This window comes from Hemicordylus capensis, chromosome 5 (assembly GCF_027244095.1).
Source record: "Hemicordylus capensis ecotype Gifberg chromosome 5, rHemCap1.1.pri, whole genome shotgun sequence".
Classification (NCBI taxonomy): domain Eukaryota; kingdom Metazoa; phylum Chordata; class Lepidosauria; order Squamata; family Cordylidae; genus Hemicordylus; species Hemicordylus capensis.
In genome coordinates this window covers 137,820,474-137,839,039 of record NC_069661.1, presented here as the reverse complement: position 1 = coordinate 137,839,039, position 18,566 = coordinate 137,820,474, and the positions used below count along the sequence as shown (strand labels likewise).

The window sequence follows — 18,566 nt, the reverse complement described above, 5'->3', positions numbered from 1 at the left end:
GGAAAGAAATGCTGAATTCATCCCTGCTGAGCTTTCTGGCAAAGGCTACTCTTAAAACTCTTCTGTATGTCTGGTAGGTTAAAACATGGCTGCCACCACCACTTGCTTATCAACAGAGCTTAACACCCCACTTGGGCTTCGGGTGGAAATCCCAGGGAAACTCTCCTTCTCTTGCTATTGGAAAAGTACACAAAAACCCTCCACGTGCAAGCCTACATGTGGTGAGAAAACTGGTAGTTTGTGGAATGTCTGAGGACCTGCTTGCACCCCCTTCCAGCCCCCGCTTTCTCCTGAGTTAAAAACCCCACTCGGAGGGGCTTGTAAAAGAAAAGAACAAAAAGAAAAACAGTTTCATTCAAATGCTACAGATTGCTTCCATCTGAAGCTCTCTCAGCTTTTAGTTACAGGCAAAAATACTCTCAAACATGTAGTACTTGAAGTACTTCCATAACACAGATAAACCCTGATGAGGGGGAATGCCTTCTTTGCAGAACAAAGATCAGTCATGGCGAGGTGTTGGGGCACCTCACCTATTCCAGCATGATGGATCACCTCAAGAGGCATAAGTCTGTTCTGCTGTAGGGGAAGTCAGGCAGAGTTGGGCCCTATTAATTTCCTCCTCTGGCCACTCAGAGGGATGAAGGGAGTCAGAAGACCCCCTCTGACTTTGGCTAACCCCAGGGTAGGAGAAGCAGCAACTAATGGCACATGTGATGGCACTGGAGTGGGCGAAAGGAAAGTGAAGTGTTGTGGCACTAGCACAACTTCCATTGGCATCTGGTGGGCCACTGTGTGAAACAGGATGCTGGACTAGATGGGCCTTGGGCCCTATCCAGCGGGTCTGTTCTTATGTTCTAACTGCTACCCAGGTTGAGGAGGCTGCTGTTGCCCTCAGAGATGGCAGGCAGCATTCTACAGAGGGATGTGGTGGAGGTGCAGGCTCTGGAGGAGAATTAAAGTTTTGGTTTGGGGGAAATGATCCATCTAGAATTATCTCCAACCACTCAGAACATTGTGCAGGACCTACTCAAAGAGAAGGAGCTTGATGATGAAGAATCTGTGCTTGATGATGAAGAATCTGTGAATCTGTTTCCTTGTCCCTCTTTCTGAGTTGTGCAGCTACTGGACACTCCTGCCCAGGGACATGGCAGTTGCCCCTCTGAACCAGGCACAGCAAGGGGGCAGGAAGAGCTTATGGAGACTGAGCGGAGCCCTAATCCCATATGCCTCATGACTCCTGTGAGCACCGTTAGGAGTAGGGTTTGAGTATCCCTGGCTTTGGAGGTACACTGCACAGATTATGCCCAATGGGGAGAGTGCCTCTTCTGGAGGATGAAGTGCTCCAGCCGATGGGGCACCTCACCAATTCCAGCATGCTGCACCACCTCAGGAGGAAGCATGCATTGGTGCTGACAAAAAGAGAGGCTGTCACAGTAAGACCCAGTGCACAGTGAGGCCCCAGTCTTCTCTGGGAGCTAAGACAAAGGGCAGAAGCAGCAGCAACATGGCCCAAGCGGCAGACACAACCCAATGTTGATGCTCAGGGAGTAGAAGGAGCAACCCCAAACTGCTGCCATAATGCAGTGCAGGATTAGTGCAACAACATCCATGGTGAGCAGGGAGGAGGATAATATAGAGGCTGAGCAGCCCTCAGATTCCATTCACCCCACCACTCCTGTGTCCATGCAGCACTGGAAGATGGTACACATTTCTTGGAATCAGATGCTTAGGCATACTGTGTGAGATTATTTTAAAGGATATTCTTGTGTGCATTCTTTGCCCCTTGGAACCGGCTCATCTGGTGGCTACTCAGGGATGGGCCTTCTCTGTTTCTACCCTGAGGCTTTGGAATGTGCTCCCTGCTGAAATAAGAGCCTCCTAATACCAAAGAAAACCACAGGGCTCTGTGGGCACCAGGAGTCGAAATTGATTTGACAGCACACTTTACTAATCTCTGATAACTTTTTAAAAGATCCTCAAGACACATTTGTTCATCCAAGCTTTTAACTAGATTTGTAGAGTTCTGGCTTCTTAGACTGTGTTTAATGTTAATTTGTTACATTTGTTGTAAACTGCCCTGAGTCATGAGTTTGGGGTGTATACAAATATAATAAATTAAATATCAGCTCCTACATCTTGCAAGTTAAATAGGAATGCTTGTATCACATGAATAGGCCAGATCATGTGGGTAATTTCCAGAATAGTCTCATCAACTCTAAAGGGAAAATGTTGGCATCAGAAGTACTCATATGATCTGTGTAATGCTGTGTGTTTGCTCTATGTCATCGTTGGCACTGGCTCATAGACAGCCAAGGCAACTGTCTATGACCATGTCTAAGACACCCTTCAGGAACCAATGTGTCAGGAAGCCCTAATAGATCTTGATTCAAGGTGTGAGGAATAACTTGGCAAAGGGATACTCACACAGGCTGCATTGTTTAGGGTCAAAGCCAAAGTACAAGTCTGAAGGTAATGAGTGGCATACAGGCAGAGAAACAAGGAGACTTGAGGTGGAATGTCAGTAGGTAGCAAGTAAGATAGGCAAGACCTCTGTTGCCTGGCCTAGATGCATTTATAGACAGGTCAGGTCAAGTCAAGGACAGTCATTGGGCTATGCTGGAGACTGCCAACTGAGCAAACAAGGCGTGATTCTCTTATATTTTAGATTGTGAGCCCTTTGGGGACAGGGATCTAACTTATTTATTTATTATTTCTCTTTGTAAACCATCCTGAGCCATTTTTGGAAGGACGGTATAGAAACTGAATAAAATAATAATAATACGTAGAAACACCAAATAAAGAAGAAACAGTGCCTTTCTGGGGGAAATTATGGGACAATCCAATAGATTATTATAAAAAAGCAGGCTGGATGAAAGAGGTCAAAAAATGTAACCAACAAATGCAAGATCTAATAATAACACCAGAATTAATAAGTGAAAGAGCAAAGAAAATTAAAAATTGGACTGCACCAGGAGACAATGAACTGCATGGCTTTTGGCTTAAACACCTAACAAGCCTTCATAAACAACTATCAAAACAGTTCAATCACATTTTGCAAGGAGGTGATATCGAACAATGGCTAACAACTGGGAAAACTCATCTCATCATGAAAGACCCAGCAAGAGGTGCAGTTCCAAGTAATTATAGACTGATAACCTGCCTGCCAACCATGTCCAAATTATTAACTGGAATAATAGCAGATGAAGTGATGCAACAAACAGTTTCCAGTTGAACAGAAAGGAAATTGCCCAAACACCAGAGGCACAAAAGACCAGCTGCTGATTAACAAAATGATTTTAGAAAATTGCAAGAGAAGAAAAACAAATCTAAGTGTTGCATGGATTGACTACAAGAAAGCCTTTGATTCATTGCCTCACACATGGATACTAAAATGTTTAGAAACAACTGGGGTCAGCAAAAACATTCAGATATTTATTTTTAAAAAGCAATGAGCATGTAGAGTACAAAGTTAATAATCAATGGTGAGACACTTGGACAGCTTAGCATAAGAAGAGGCATTTCCCAAGGGGACTCACTATCCCCTCTGTTGTTTGTAATCGCCATGACTCCACCTTCACAAATACTAAACAAAACAGGCCTCGGATACCAAACATCTAAAACATCAAGTAAAATCAACCATCTGCTGTACATGGACGATCTGAAGTTGTATGGAAAGTCCCAGTCAGAAATTGAATCAATGCTAAACACTGTCTGTGTTTAGATATAGCACTGTCAGTAGCGATATAGCAATGGAGTTTGGACTAGACAAGTGTGTTGCATTAATAATGAACAGAGGAAAAATAAGAAAAACAGAAGTAATTGAACTGCCCAATGGAAGCAACATCAAGAACCTGGAAGAGAAAGAACATTACAAATACTTGGGCATTCTCCAGGCTGATAACATCACCCACACTGAAGTTAAAAGAAAAATAGGAAGTGAATACATCAGGAGAGTTAGAAAAATCCTCAAGTCCAAACTCAATGGCGGGAACACCATACAAGCCATAAACACCTGGGCTATACCTGTTATCAGATACACTGCAGGAATAATAGACTGGACCCAGGCAGAGCTAGACTGGAGACTCCAGGGATTCTTCGCACATGCATGTTCATCACAGCTGAAGTTCCTTACAGATGGAGGGATAAATCAAAGAACTGATTCACAGATGTAGAATCAGACATCACAGATCACAACCAGACAAAACTCCATCCCCTAAAACACAGTGATTTCCAATGGAAGCAGTCTGCACATCTAACCCTCTTATAGGTGTTCTTCAAGGGCTGAATGTATAGTATATGCATGGCAGGGCTAGAGCACAGCAGTGGTAAGCAGGCTTCACCTCAACCTATGCACATTCATTCATTATAACATCTGTAAAGAACCCTTTACACATGGAGCATTTTCTCTGCACAATTGGGAATCCTGGAAAAATATGGTGGTTTCTTTTCTATAACGGGCACTTTCAAGTATAGGTTTTACATGAAACTCTTGCTGTTACTCACAGTGGCTGTGTGTACAGTCCCTTTGTGAAGACCACCAAGTCTCATAAATTGAACCCCTGAAAGTAGGGTTCTGTATGTCCTGGTTGGCTGTTTTTTGTCCAGATTCTAGCTATTATCCCGTCTGCCTTCTGTCATGGACCATTAAATGCTCAGCTTTCATTTACAAGAACCCTCTAGCCTATGAAGAATCAGTGCAATAGCGACTAGTGCAGGTGTTGCCGGTGAGTGGCCAGGTGAGTGGCGGAGGTGATCCCCTGCTGCAGGGGGTGCTGAGTGGCATGCTACAGCTTGGAGCAGCATTCAGGTGCGGCAGTAGTGGACACCTATTAATTTACACTTAAAGGTGCCTCTTGCCTTTAAGGTGGCGCCTTAAAGGCAAGAGGTGGCGCCTGCACCAACCTCTACTGAAGCAGTGATATGAAGCAATGTGTGCAGCAGTATTCTGACCAGGGGCGTAACTATAGGGGAGACAGTTGTCTGGGGGCCCACTGCCTTGCCCCCCCCCAAAGCAAGTCACATGACTGACTCCCCTAGCTGTGCACCCATCCGGGCTTCCTTCAGTTGTATTCATCCTCTGAAATTAATGTGAGTGTTAAGACCTGGAGCTACCAGAACAGTATGTCTTTCGCTAGTACTATTAAATGACTTGCATTGTCCACAATTTGCAAAAACTTTTAAAAATAATTTAGGATGATGTTCTATTGTGGGACATAGGATCTATCTATCTATCTATCTATCTGCTTTTTGTTACCACTATTCAGCCTCATTTAAGATTTTACTTTGCTTCATGAGCTGAGCTTCGGGGGGGGGCGGCATTTTAAATCTTGTCTCTGGGCCCACTCCAACCTTGCTACGCCCCTGATTCTCATTTAGTGAGAAATGACCCCATGCTTCCTTCCAGTGTTCTTAATCAATGAGGGAAATCACAATCATCATTAATATGTAAGGAAGCCAAACAAACAAACAAACAAACAATGACATACCCATTGTCCGAAGAAGAGAATTCATGATGCATTCTGGATGCTTCCCTAGGCAGAAATGATACCTGCCCATAGAATACAATGAAGAAATCCAGGATTTTAGTGTAGCTGTGACTCGGCAGAAACATGCCCACCCAGAAACAAAAAGGTCATGTGTCCTGCTTTCCACCCAACCCCATCATTTTCGGTTATTCACATGACCGAAAATGTTGGGGCTGGAGGGAAGGCAGAACACAAGCTGCCTTCCCCGACATGATGAGGACTCATCTGCGCTCTACCATGCCATGCACCCATTCAGTCAGCCCGGTGGAGATATCCACAGCAGGGACCTGGAAGAGGAAGGGTGCTACCAAGGTTTCTAATGCATCTTACCCAGGGCCAGATTTCAAAAGGCCCTGCTCCACCCAGAAGAGGCCTGCTGGATGACATTGAGAGGAAGTATTGGTGGATGGAAAAAAAAACATTTCTTCTGTTACATCACTGCCACAGAGTAGGCTCAATAATGAGCTCTAACCAGTGTTCACTCAGACTCACCCCAAGTTTTCCTTCACTTATGTTCCAGCCGTCTCTCAGGTAAGGTGTATACCAAAGTGCTGCATGGGCTCTGATTTGAGGGAGGAGGCACTTGGGAGTGATTGTGTTGACTGCCCAAGCCACCTCTACATTCCAGAAAGCAACTAGAGCTTCAACAGGAGTGCTTGCATCTAGAAAATCCCCCAAGCCCTCAGGAATCCATCATAGTTCATCAGTCTCCAGGGGTAGTCTCTCTACACCTAGCAGAGAGGTGTAACTGCTAATACTCTAAATCTCAGAAGGAAGTGATCTGACCATGACATATCCCCTACTTTCAAATCACCATCCTCCTGTCCAGTCGAAAAAAATCAGATCTAGAGTGTGTCCCAATTCATGTGTTGGACCAACAACAAGTTGGATAGCCCCATGGTTGTCCTGGTAGCCATGAAGTCCTGAGCTGCCTCAGACAAGGCAGCCTCAGCATGGATGTTGAAGTCACCCTGAACAATCATTCTGGGAGTCCTCAACACCAAATCTGAGACCACCTCTGTGAGCTCAGGCAGGGAGACAGCTGAGCAGCGGGCTGGGCGGTACACCAACAGAATCCCCACTCTGAATCCTGAGAGCCCAACACCAGATACAAACACTCTGAACCAGCTCTCACTTGGACAGGGGGCCTAGAGAGGAAAATAGAGCTTTTATAAAATACAGCAACACCCCCCTCCCCCCACCACCCTCCATCCTATGCTGATGCACTAAATGTCCTGGTGGGCACAGCTGGGATATGCCCAAGGTAAAATAACAGGTAGCCCTGGTTTAACAAGGTAGCCTGAAGAGAAATTATTAGTCATCCTTCCCACAGTGTCACTGCTGCAGTCAACTTCAGTCTCCACCCCACACCCACCAACTGCATCTTCTTATTAGGGAAAAAATATATAATATATTCTGTGAGCCTCAGGTTATGAAATAGTGTTTTAAAATCCTGCAGTAGAAGCTATTAGCTGACATAATGATGAAAATTACTCAGGGTAATCCCACTGAAATTTAAACTTTGTCCCATTGAAATTGGCCCTTCTAATTTCAATGGGACTATGTTGGGTGATTTTTTTTTCTCATCATGTCAGCCACTATCACCATGCATACCATCTGGTTACTTTCTTTCAATGTCTGGTCTGGATTTTATCTAGTCCTCATACACACAGAGTATTTCAAATGGTGGCAAAGGTCAGTGTAATTCAATTGTCCTCTCAGATTGCATCCCGGACCAAATTCAGCACTCAGTCACATGTAGGACCCTTATGTTCCATTGACTTACATACAGCCATCTTGCACTTCTAATCTCAACAAAAGTATCAGATGATGATACTATCCATTCTTAAGATGGGCAGTGTATCGCTATATTAATTTATTATTTCTTCACTGGTAGTATGTTTTATTGTTTTAAAGGTTTAAAGATTTAACAGGTTAAATTGTAGAATTTGTTTCATTGATTCCCCTATCTGCTTTCCTTCCAAGGTGCAAAAATGTATGGTGCTATCCATGGTTGAGCTTTTCTTCCAGGTGGGGGGAATGTGCATGCTCACAACATGCTCACATCTTTATCACATGCGGGGCAGGAAAAGTATCATCTGAACCAGCACAGACACTTAATTTATTGTTCAACTCCTGCAATTTTCTATGGATGCTTTGTAGTCTCCGCATAGGAAAACTACCTGCCATTTGTCCTAGCTAGCACAAATGTTACAAATTTGGTTTGTTTGATTGATTTGAGTAACTGACAATTTACAGGCTATGCAAATTAGGCTGCCAGGATTTTGGGAACTGGAATACTCCCAAGAACCCTGTCTGTCAGAAGATTGTTGGGTCTGAGATATAGCTGTGGCCTTTATACATCCACAGGATGCACACATGGGAGCTGCCATATGTGTGAACTAGCTCAAAGGGGTCTATAATTAGTGACAAGCCGTGGAAATTGAATACAGCAGGCAAACCAATATTTTAAGCTTGTTTTTATTTTAGGCTTACCCTCCCTTGCCCAAAGATACAACACTATCGACAAATTCTTGCTTAAAATCTTTAACATTCTGATAGATTGCAATGACATTAGGGTGGCTTGCAAAATGTGCTCTGTCTTCTACAGCAGATTGTTCCATGTATTTTAAATATGCCTGCTTTATAGCTGCTTCCCTCACAAACAAGGAAACCTTATGTAGATTTAACTAAAGGTTTATTCAGCAAAAGCTCCATTTTCTCGTTCTCCTTTCCATCTCTTTTTCTTTCCGACTCCTCCCCCACATTCTCTGCAGGATCCCCCCTGGAACAAAAATCCATACTGCAAAAGACTACTGGATAGAATAATGACTTTAAATTTTTATTTATTTAATTTATGTACTGCCCTTCCTAAAGTGGCTCAGGGCAGTTTACACTAAAATAAAAAAACACGTAATTAAAATGTCCTTAAACAATTTTACTTTTTGGATGTTAAGATAATGAATGTGTAATTCATTTATAAAATGAACTACACAAGAAGAGGAATATTACTGAATATTTCTGGAAAGTATCTTAGCCAAATAGCTTGACCAAAATAAAAATGGTACATAATTAACAATATATTCTTTTGTTCAACCTGTAATTAATGTTAATACACATATTCTTAATTTAATATTTCAGTAATGTTATACAGGTTTACAACTTCTTGTCAAATTTCAGCTAACAAGAAAAGACAGTCAAATATTTTCTTTTAAAATCTGCATTTTTAGAACATTCCTGTGGGTAAATTCTTCCTTTTCAAATAAATTTCAATAAGCATTTGGGTCTGAGTGTTCCTTAGTGTAAAGCAGATCAGTTACTTACATCCCTGTGGTATTCCAAGCCTTACATTTAATTACAGACAATAGAAGAAATCCCAGTTTACATATGTAGAAGATATGTGCATTCTGGGCCCTTCAATTTCAGTACAATGATCCCAACAGTGTGTGTGTGGAGGGGGGGCGGTCTCTAAATACTTCTGCAGTATCTTCTTTTTTCAAAAGAAGCAAAATGTCATTTTGCATATTTCATTCTTAAATATGACCTTGTAGTGATAATCAGGCTTGAGGCAGGACTAGGCCTCTCCAGATAAGGAAGAAAGCCCTGGAGAATCCAATCCCTGTGGTCCAAACCAGAGAGAGGGGCAGGGCTTACTGGACAACAGCCTAGTAGAGGACGGATGTGTTCAATTCTTCCCTGGAGGAGACTCCTGAAAGAGGTCAAGTCAGCAACTACTGTAGGAAAAAGAGACTAACAACCTTGGGCTAGGAATCAACTGGGAGTTCCTTACCTGGAAGTAAGTAGGCAGGATAATGGCAAGTTTAGCTAGACACATCAGGAATGTATTTTTGTTTAAAAACAGCAACAATTTATATACCGCTTTTCAACAAAAGGTTCCAAAGCGGTTTAAAGAGAGAGAGAGATTGATTGATTGATTGATTAAGATGGATCCCTGTCCCCAAAGGGCTCACAGTCTAAAAAAGTGCTTTGATGGTTGAACTGCATGGTTCTTGTAGGTCCTGCGGAAGGGTTTTACTTTAATGGAAGCAGCAATTGTTGATGCCTCTGCAGTTTTCCTGATTCCAATGATTAATAAATCCTTCTTGTGTTATAGAGTGTCACCCCTTATTGGGTCCTGCCTTAGTCACACACTCTTGAAGGCCTAAGACTGCTCAAGCCTTTCGGTGGGGAGGGGTTTTCCACTTTATTCTCCCAGTATATGCCTTTGGAAGGGTGAATCTGCTCATATTAAAAAGTGGATGGATCCAGCCTACCCAGGACTCCTCACAGCTAGGAGGGATTTTGTATCCTCCCCCCACCTCCCAATTTGATCATTACAGACCTATATAAGACATCAAGTTTGCTCGCTTGGAGTTTTTTTTTGTTCCTTTAAATACTCTGATTTTGGATGCACTTTGCACTTTTTTGGCCCCTGTCCTGACTATAGCATTTGTGTAGGCAGACTTGATGTAAACCAACATGAATTATAGAAGCAGATCTGAAGCATCTGCTCACTTGAATGTTGTTATAGAAGCAGAGTTTTAACGTCAGGATTCATTGGAAATTTTTCATTTTCCATGAAAGGGTGGGGTTTTATTGGTGTATTTTTTTAAAAATTAAATTGAAAGTTTCACTAAAATGTTCAATCTGTATTGGATCTACTTGTGATGGTTAAGCTTCTGACACAGCTTAGATGTATTAGTGCAATGGCATGGAACATTCACAATCCATTTCTTGAGATAAACAACCTAAGAACAGTGGTAACCTCGACTACTGGTAACCTGGTATGTTATGTAATAATATGCTGGTAACCTCCACTTGATTACTGCAACACACTCTATGGGGGGCTGCCTTTGTACATAGTCTGGATCTGGAAACTGCAGTTGGTACAAAAGCCAGGTTGGTCTCTGGGTCATCTCAGAGATCCCATATTACTAAAGGTAAAGTGTGCGGTCGAGTTGGTGTCTCGATCACAGAGCCCTGTGGTTGTCTTTGGTAGAATACAGGAGGGGTTTACCATTGCCTCCTCCCACGCAATATGAGATGATGCTTTTCAGCATCTTCCTATATCGCTGCTGCCTGATATAGCTACCAGCGGGAATTTGAACTGGCAACCTCATGCTTGTTAGGCAAGTCATTTCCCACTGCACCATTAGGTGGCTACTAAAATAACACACTGGCTACCAATAAGTTTCCAGGTAAAGTGCTGGCTATAATGTATGAAGCCCTAAACAGCTTAGGCCCTGGGTATTTAAGAGAACATCTTCTTCGCCATGAGCCCCATTGAGTGTTGCAGTCATCTGGAGAGGTTCGTCTGCAGTTACCGCAAGAATCTCAGTTACCCCGTGAATCTGGTATGCACTCCCAGCCTCCCCATCTCTGACAACCTTAAGTCTCTAAAGACTTATGTTTTCACCAAAGTTTTTTAACTTGATTGTGGTTTTAAATGTCTTTTAGGTTTTCATTTTTTATTTAATCTGTTTTATGTTATTGTAAACCACCCCGAGATAGAAGTTTGGGGCAATCTTAAAATGTGATAAAATAAAATTCCAACTATGCTGGGAACAAAGTTGTCAGAGGGATGGCACACCCCACATGTGTTTGGGGGAGAAACATGGGTCAACAGGTCTCTTCCACTGAGTGGAGGGTGCACCATCACCTAAAGCATAGGTGGGTTCCCTGAACTGTCCCTCTATGTCAGGGCTGCTCAACTTCGGCCCTCCTGCAGATGTTGGCCTACAATTCCCATAATCCCAGGCTATTGGCCACTGTGGCTGGGGATTATGGGAGTCGTAGTTCAAAAACAGCTGGGGGGCCTAAGTTGAGCAGGCCTGCTCTATGTGCTGTTCAAATACTACTTAGTATTTGAACTTTGTACAAACAAAGTATTTGAAATTCTGCTTAGAATTTGAACCATTATAGAGGGGTGATTCAATCAAAATAGATGATGGTGCACTTGGTAGGGGAAATGTGCATACACACAAACTTCTAGAATTGGACTCCTTGGAGCATTGTCTGAACTGGCCTAGAATGTTTGAAGCTCAGTTTCTGGGAGAGAATAGAAAGTTGTCAGTTCAGTTGGTACTAAAATTGACAGATCCTAAGGCAATTGGTTCCTAACTTTTTACACTTACAGACACACACACATACACATGATCCTCAAGTATTATCTATGGACTCCTAGAGTAAAATGAGAGGGAAAATAGGTATTCAGAATAGTTATATCAATAACTTTATTCTGGCTCAACAAGGGCTTTTATGCACAGCAGGTTTTACTGCAAGTTTACAGGGAGGCTTTACTGTAAACTCGACGTTGTTCCAAAAAACTGACACAAATAGTGGATTTTTTAACCCTGGATGTAAATCGGGTTACACTCTAATGCACTGTGAAAAACTCGAATTGTGTGTGAACTTCTCCCCAATAACTCACAGGGACTTTGGAGTAAATCTAGCCAATATGTGAATGCATCCTCTCCATTCCAGAGGAGATGCGAGTTAAAGGGCTTCAAAAGCCCCATGTGAAAAGCTTCCTGGAAGCAAATTAAATATAGTGGAGCAAAGATCTTCCTCAGACCACCTGGAGGGGTCCATGGACCTCAGATTAACAGCCTCTGTCCTAGGGGAAGAAATAGATGCATAGGGTAGTCTGCAGGAAGTAGAGAAACAAACTCCCAGGAGGTAAAGAAACTAAGATACAGGTAGCTTGTAAGCAAAGTGACGTCTTTGAAGATCAGTGGACTTGGAAACAGCAACCTGAGAGGAATAGCTAAGCAAAGGAAGTTTTTAAGGAAATGGAATAAATAGTGACAGAAAGGAGCTAATGTGCAAAGAAGTCATAAGGAGGAGCTGTATGATATACAGGAGTGTTCAGGTGGCTGCTTAAAAAGTAGGATGGGTAAAAGAAGAGGGACAAGGTGTGGCTTAAAAACAGAGCTTAAAACAGAACTTCAAAGCAGACCCCCAAGGAGATTCCTGGATCACCACAGGCTTCTAAGGACAGCAGTGAATGGCAGCAGGAATACCAGCAAGCTGGGGAGAGGTTTTAACAACACCAAAGCTGAGCCTGGAGGAAGCCACATTCCATCTTTGCCTATGTAAGAAGAAGCCCCAGCCTAGAATGAAAGTTACATTTGGATGGTGCTGCCTGGCAGTCAACTCCTGAAGGGGGTCTCCTTCCTGGGCTCATTACAGAATCTGTTCTGAGAGTAGAAGTGGCAGGCAGAAGTGGTGGAGCTGCATACTTACAGGAACAATTTTGATTAATGTGTACCCATTTTCAGCACTTGGGAGAGTTTTTTAAAGGAATGCTTCCATGTATTTTTAAAGCTTGCCCGTGGGCTTCCTCCTTTATTGCTTGCATTTCTCTCCCCCCACCCCCACACACACACGTATGTACATTTTATGGGACTCTGATAAAAGAACATAAACTGGAAGGAGTGGCGATGATAAAGTAGATATTTAACACAAAGGAGATTTCTTGCATGCACTTGAAACCTGTCATCTGGTATTTCAAGATACATGAGCTGCACATTAATAGGCTTTTGTGCATAGTAGAGAGCATGAGTACACATATAAATGTCTGTCATTTAAATGTTCCTCAATACAAAATCAGGAGAGCATGGGAAGAGGTAAAAGAATACAAAGATTGTTTTGATTCTTCCAAGTAAGTGTGTGTGTGTGTCTGTGTGTCTGTGTTTCAGTCTCTGCATAAAGTGCATAATCTTGTAGCTGAATTTGTAATAAATTGGAGTATCTGTTCTAGATCTATCATACTAAACAGTATAAACATAGAAAAAGTTATGTAAAATAAAATGTTACATGCATACAATATTATCTGTCCTATTTATCACTGTAAGTTTCAACTGGACACCAGAAATATCAATCCATTACACTGCCTGCCAAAGCAGATAAGGGGAAACAGAGGTAGTAGATTCTGAGCATTCAGAATAAAGGGATATCAATTCCAAAAGGCTATGCTTGCCTGAAAAGCTATGAATACAAACAATTGAAAGCTGCAGTCCTAGACTTACAGTAGTTGCCATGTTTTCCCAGTGTGGACTTGAGCAGGGAGGTCAGGTCTTTCCCCGGGCAGAGGCCAGGTCTGTAGATTTGGCGATCCGAACCTGATTCCCTTTCAATCGGCCAAGGGCTCTTCACTTACTGTTACTGAGGGAATCCAGGGTAGTTTTTCTTCTTCCCCTCGCTGACTAATATGCCTAAATATGCTTAGATTCAGCAGGTTGCCACGTCTGATCTGAGGTCTCAGTCAGATGGGATTGGGGCACAGCAGCTGGGAGAGATGCCTCCACATCACCCACCATGCTGTGCTCATACACCCAGGGGGCTGGCCCAGAAGGGCTGCAGGCAGGATGGCCAGTCAGCACAGATGCACCGGCTGAGGATGTGGAGATGGTCCCAGGGTGGGCAGCCCTGTGAGACCCACAGAAAGCTGCACGGGAACCTCACATCCAGCCACCATCACTCAGGAGCTGGCCCCGGCCGGAACACCCTTCCCCACAGGGAGTGCAGACAACTTAGGAAACAGCTGTGGCACAACAGGCCAGCATGAGTGAGGCTCAAACTGCCTAGACTGGGAGCCCCACGGGCATCTGGTCTGGACTTAGGGGAGCCAAGGCTCCTGTTCCAGCATCTCGGAAGGCTCCCAGCCATGATCTGGACAGCAGCCACAGGGCAATTGACCTGTGTACAAAATACACACACCCCATAAATATGGGAGGGAAGACGTGTACTTTACAATTCTGTTTATCTGTCTTCTCTTTTAAAAGCAATTGTATTCGCCACTGGAGATTAAAAGTGGCCTATAAAATAATAATTAAAAACTAAACTAAAAATTATCTAAGTTTTGTTTATTTAAATTTAAGTTCACCCTTGCTTTCTTGCTCTTATCCTGTAAAATGCCTGAATTTCCCCTAGAATTTGCCCCATACAGTAGGCTTCCAATTTCCTTCCAGATTTCCTAAAGCTAAAACATGCCTTAGATTAACAAAACTAGGTGCTTGTCAGAATCAGAGTGTTAAATAAGGCCCTAGGTACTACCCAGGGCTTTGGCCTACAGGACGTGCCTGATGCCCAAAGCCTTCCCACATTTTGATAATTACAGTTTATTTCTGTTGTCTGAGACAGAAAGAGCCTTGCCCTATCTCACAGAGCCAGCTCTGCTGTTTTATAGTTGCTGCCATTAATAGGATCTGTTTTATAGGACATGTTTAATAGGATCTGTTTTATAGTTGCTGCCAGAGGTTGTAACTTCGAATCCCTGCTGGTATGTTTCCCAGACTATGGAAAACACCGATATCGGGCAGCAGTGATATAGGAAGATGCTGAAAGGCATTAGAGATGTGCACGGTCCGGACCAGTCCGGACCGGCACCGAAGGGGGGCCCTTTCTTTTAGGGCGGGAGGGCTTTCTTACCCCTCCCGCCTCTTCACCCCCTCCAGCGCCCGTATTTAACTGAATAACGGGGCGCTGGAAACCAGCCGCCCCCGCTGCCGCTGCCGCTCCCCCCGAACAGATTTACATGCAAAGGTACCCATACCCCTGCCGCCGCCGTCACCCGCCCGCCAGCCAGCCCTCCCTCCCTCCCTCCCAGCTGCCCGCCTGCCCGCCCGAGTCCTTACCCAATGCTTTAGGAGAAAACGAGAGGAGCTACCGAACAGAGCTCCTCTCGTTAGGAAGGCCTCCAGCAGACTGAAGGCGCTTTGCGCGCGTGTGCATGCGCGCACCGCAAAGGACACCAATCGCCAGAGGCCCAGTCTACCCACCGGGAAAAGGCCGGGTAGACCGGGCCTCCAGCGATCGGAGGCCCAGTCTACCCGGCCTTTTCCCGGTGGGTAGACCGGGCCTCCGGCGATTGGCGTCCTTTGCGGCGCGCGCATGCACGCGCGCGCAAAGCGCCTTCAGTCTGCTGGAGGCCTTCCTAACGAGAGGCGCTCTTTCGGTAGCTCCTCTCGTTTTCTCCTAAAGCATTGGGTAAGGACTCGGGCGGGCAGGCGGGCAGCTGGCAGGGAGGGAGGGAGGGCTGGCTGGCTGGCTGGTGGGCGGGCGACGGCGGCGGCAGGGGTATGGGTACCTTTGCATGTAAATCTGCTGGGGGGGGCGGCGGCGGCGGCGGGTGCAGCTGTTTTCCAGCTCCCCGTTATTCAGTTAAATACGGGCGCTGGAGGGGGCGAAGAGGCGGGAGGGGTAAGAAAGCCCTCCCGCCCTTAAAGTTATACCCCCCACCTGGACCCGAATCAGCAAGGGCCGAACCGGTCCAGCAGTTCGGCCATTCCTTAGAATGGCCGCCGGACCGGTTCGGACTCACCCCTAAAAGGCATAATCTCATACTGCGTAGGAGATGGCAATGGTAAACCCCTCTTATATTATACCAAAGACAACCACAGGGCTCTGTGGTCGCCAGGAGTCGACATCAATTCGGTGGCACACTTTACCTTTACCATTAATAGGATCTATAGTTGCTGTCATTAATAGGAACTGTCAAGAGCAGATCCTATTAATGACAAGAATAGAACCAGTTCTATTGTTTTATAGTTACAGAGACCCTCTTTTATGACACCATGTTTTTATTGTGTGGTCCTTCTTACCAGCTAAAGCTAATTGCTGCCACCCATCCATTCACCTCAGTGGGCAGAACAGTTATTATTGGAGCTTAAATTCCTGTAGAAGCACATCACAGTGAACAAAGGAATGCTAGAGGATTTGCAAACAGCCAAGTGCTATATATCAGTATTAAACAGTTGATTGTTCAAATGTGTCTGAAGAAAGCTAACAAAATGGCATTTTGTTAGTAAGGTTGTTTGCGTGCATTTCAGATTCCTGTGGAAGGTAGGAATGTGCAAAGAAGGCATTGTTGGGAATGTACATAACAATATAGTAATTTGTAACAACTGTCACGTTGTGCAAGCTGCTGGAGATAGAAAACATGTGGCCTTATCCCATGCAAATCAGTAAATCCCTGCACATTGGAATGAGCAGGGCTTTGCTAGTTGTTACGCCTGCTTAAGACCTGCCCTTCTCTGAACAGTACCAATCCAAATTCTGTTTCATGTAGGAAAAACAGGTCCAAAAAATGACAAGAACTTTCTTTTTGCACTTCATTTATTAACTGTTTATATTTATTAACTCTGGAACCAATTTGTCTTTTTGTGTTTTGTAAGGGTTGAGCAGTATCTCCCTTCTCCCCATACACACTAAAAATTGAATGATGGTTTATGAGCATTAAAACTGGAGTGGCAGGCATGCTTATGGAGAAGTAAGCCCCAGTGAAATCTATGGGTTTGCAACTGCAATGTCAGTTTGGCAAAGGAGATAGGACAAACATTTGTCTTGTTTCCCTTCCTATTCTCTCTCTCCTCTCCCCTTGCCTTCACTCTAATGCTGCTTTTGTGTTTTCCCTTTTTATTATGTTGCAGGTTCAAGATAGTATTACATATATTGTCAGTTATATGCTATGCTAACCGGGAATGAATGCTCATTGAACCTTAGGGTTGCCAGTAGGGATGTGCGAATCGATTCGGATACAAATTGATTTGTACACAAATCTATTGATGCTACCCAAATAGATTGTACTCAAATCTATTGGTGATTTGGAGACAGAACAAATTGCCCCTGTGGTCCATTGGATAGATTAGGGTCAAAAATCAAATCGTGCCAGATTCTATTCAAATCAATTCAAGATTTGGATTCCTCCTATCATTTCCCCCTGATTTCCAGCTTTGATTTTTAAGAAAAGCTAAGCTCTAGCCCTTGTAGAAGTGATGGAGCAAAATGTGTGGTCACTATTTTTCAAGTGTTTGGATTCTTTGGGATATAATAACTTTTCCTCAATGATTCCCTATGAGGATACATTACACACCTTCATTTCTTCTATTCATTTTTACTGTCTTTGGACAGTGCCAACTGTTAACTGCCAGAGTGGTGTAGTGGTTAGAGTGGTGTATTGGTTAGAGCCAGCGTGGTGTAGTGGTTAGAGTGCTGGACTAGGACTGGGGAAACCCGAGTTCAAATCCCCATTCAGCCATGAGACTTGCTGGGTGACTCTGGGCCAGTCACTTCTATCTCAGCCTAACCTACTTCACAGAGTTCTTGTGAGGAGAAACTTAAGTATGTAGTATGTATGTAGCCCTCTCTGGGCTCCTGGGAGGAAGAGCGGGGTGGGTGTTGTAGTTGACACATGGCAGTTGATAGCACAGTCAAAATGAACAGAAGAAACGAAGGCATATAATGGATCCTCACAGATATTCATTATGAGGAAACGTTATTAAACATCAAAGAATAAACACTTCAGTATTCCTGCACATTTTTCTCCATAACTCCACTTCTACAAGGGCTAGAGCTTAGCTTTTTAAAAAGAAAGCTGGAGATCTATGTTAGGGTTAGGATACAGTGACTTTGAATCCCCATTATTTTCTATTTTCTCCCTATCAGGATAGTTCCGCAACAGCATCCGGAGCTCCGGAATTTTAATTGGGCTGGGGCCCTTTTCCCGCACCAGCCCCATGGGCGGCAGCAGGACCTTTCCCCCCCTCCCATGTGCTGGTAGACCCCCTTCCCCTGAGGGCTTTTGTCCTCTGACAATTGAGGCCTGCGTGTCGGCCGCTGCAGAAACCACAGTTGTGCCTGTATTTGCACGGGGAGTGCGCACATTTCCCATTCTTATTAAACTCCCAGCATGCCAGGGGACTTTGAACCCCCTGGGCATCCACAGCCGAGGCTGCTGACACTGCTGGTGTCCTGGAAATGAGGTGACCGCTGTGTGAGAGCTCGCTGGCCAAAGGCCTGGCAGGAGTCATGATCTGGAGCTAGAGCTCCGGGTGTTGCCTCTCCCAGGAAATCGCTGTGTTGTTAGAAGCGCATTCCCGGAACGCTTGGTCATAGCTCTCCCAGGCATTACCTGCAAAGTCCATGAAAGCCCTATGGATAATATCGAAGTACTTAATGAGCGCAGGGCCCTTCTCGGGGTATTTTTGCATGACCACGCCCATGTAGACCATAAACCCTGAGACCCAATTGGCCCAGTTA

General features: G+C 44.2%; 1 protein-coding gene across 3 annotated transcripts in view; it reads left to right on the top strand.

Annotated features, from left to right (window-relative positions):
• The window catches only part of SEMA3E (semaphorin 3E), a 287,593-nt gene that overhangs the window by 133,450 nt on the left and 135,577 nt on the right, over window positions 1-18,566 (top strand). The window contains exon 1 of one of the 3 annotated variants that reach the window (XM_053257997.1): window positions 9,214-9,321. The exons of the other annotated variants lie outside the window; for them this stretch is intronic. The gene's annotated coding sequence lies outside the window, so the exon portion shown is untranslated. Of the gene's footprint in view, window positions 1-9,213; window positions 9,322-18,566 lie in introns of those variants that run through there. 3 annotated transcript variants of the gene reach the window in all.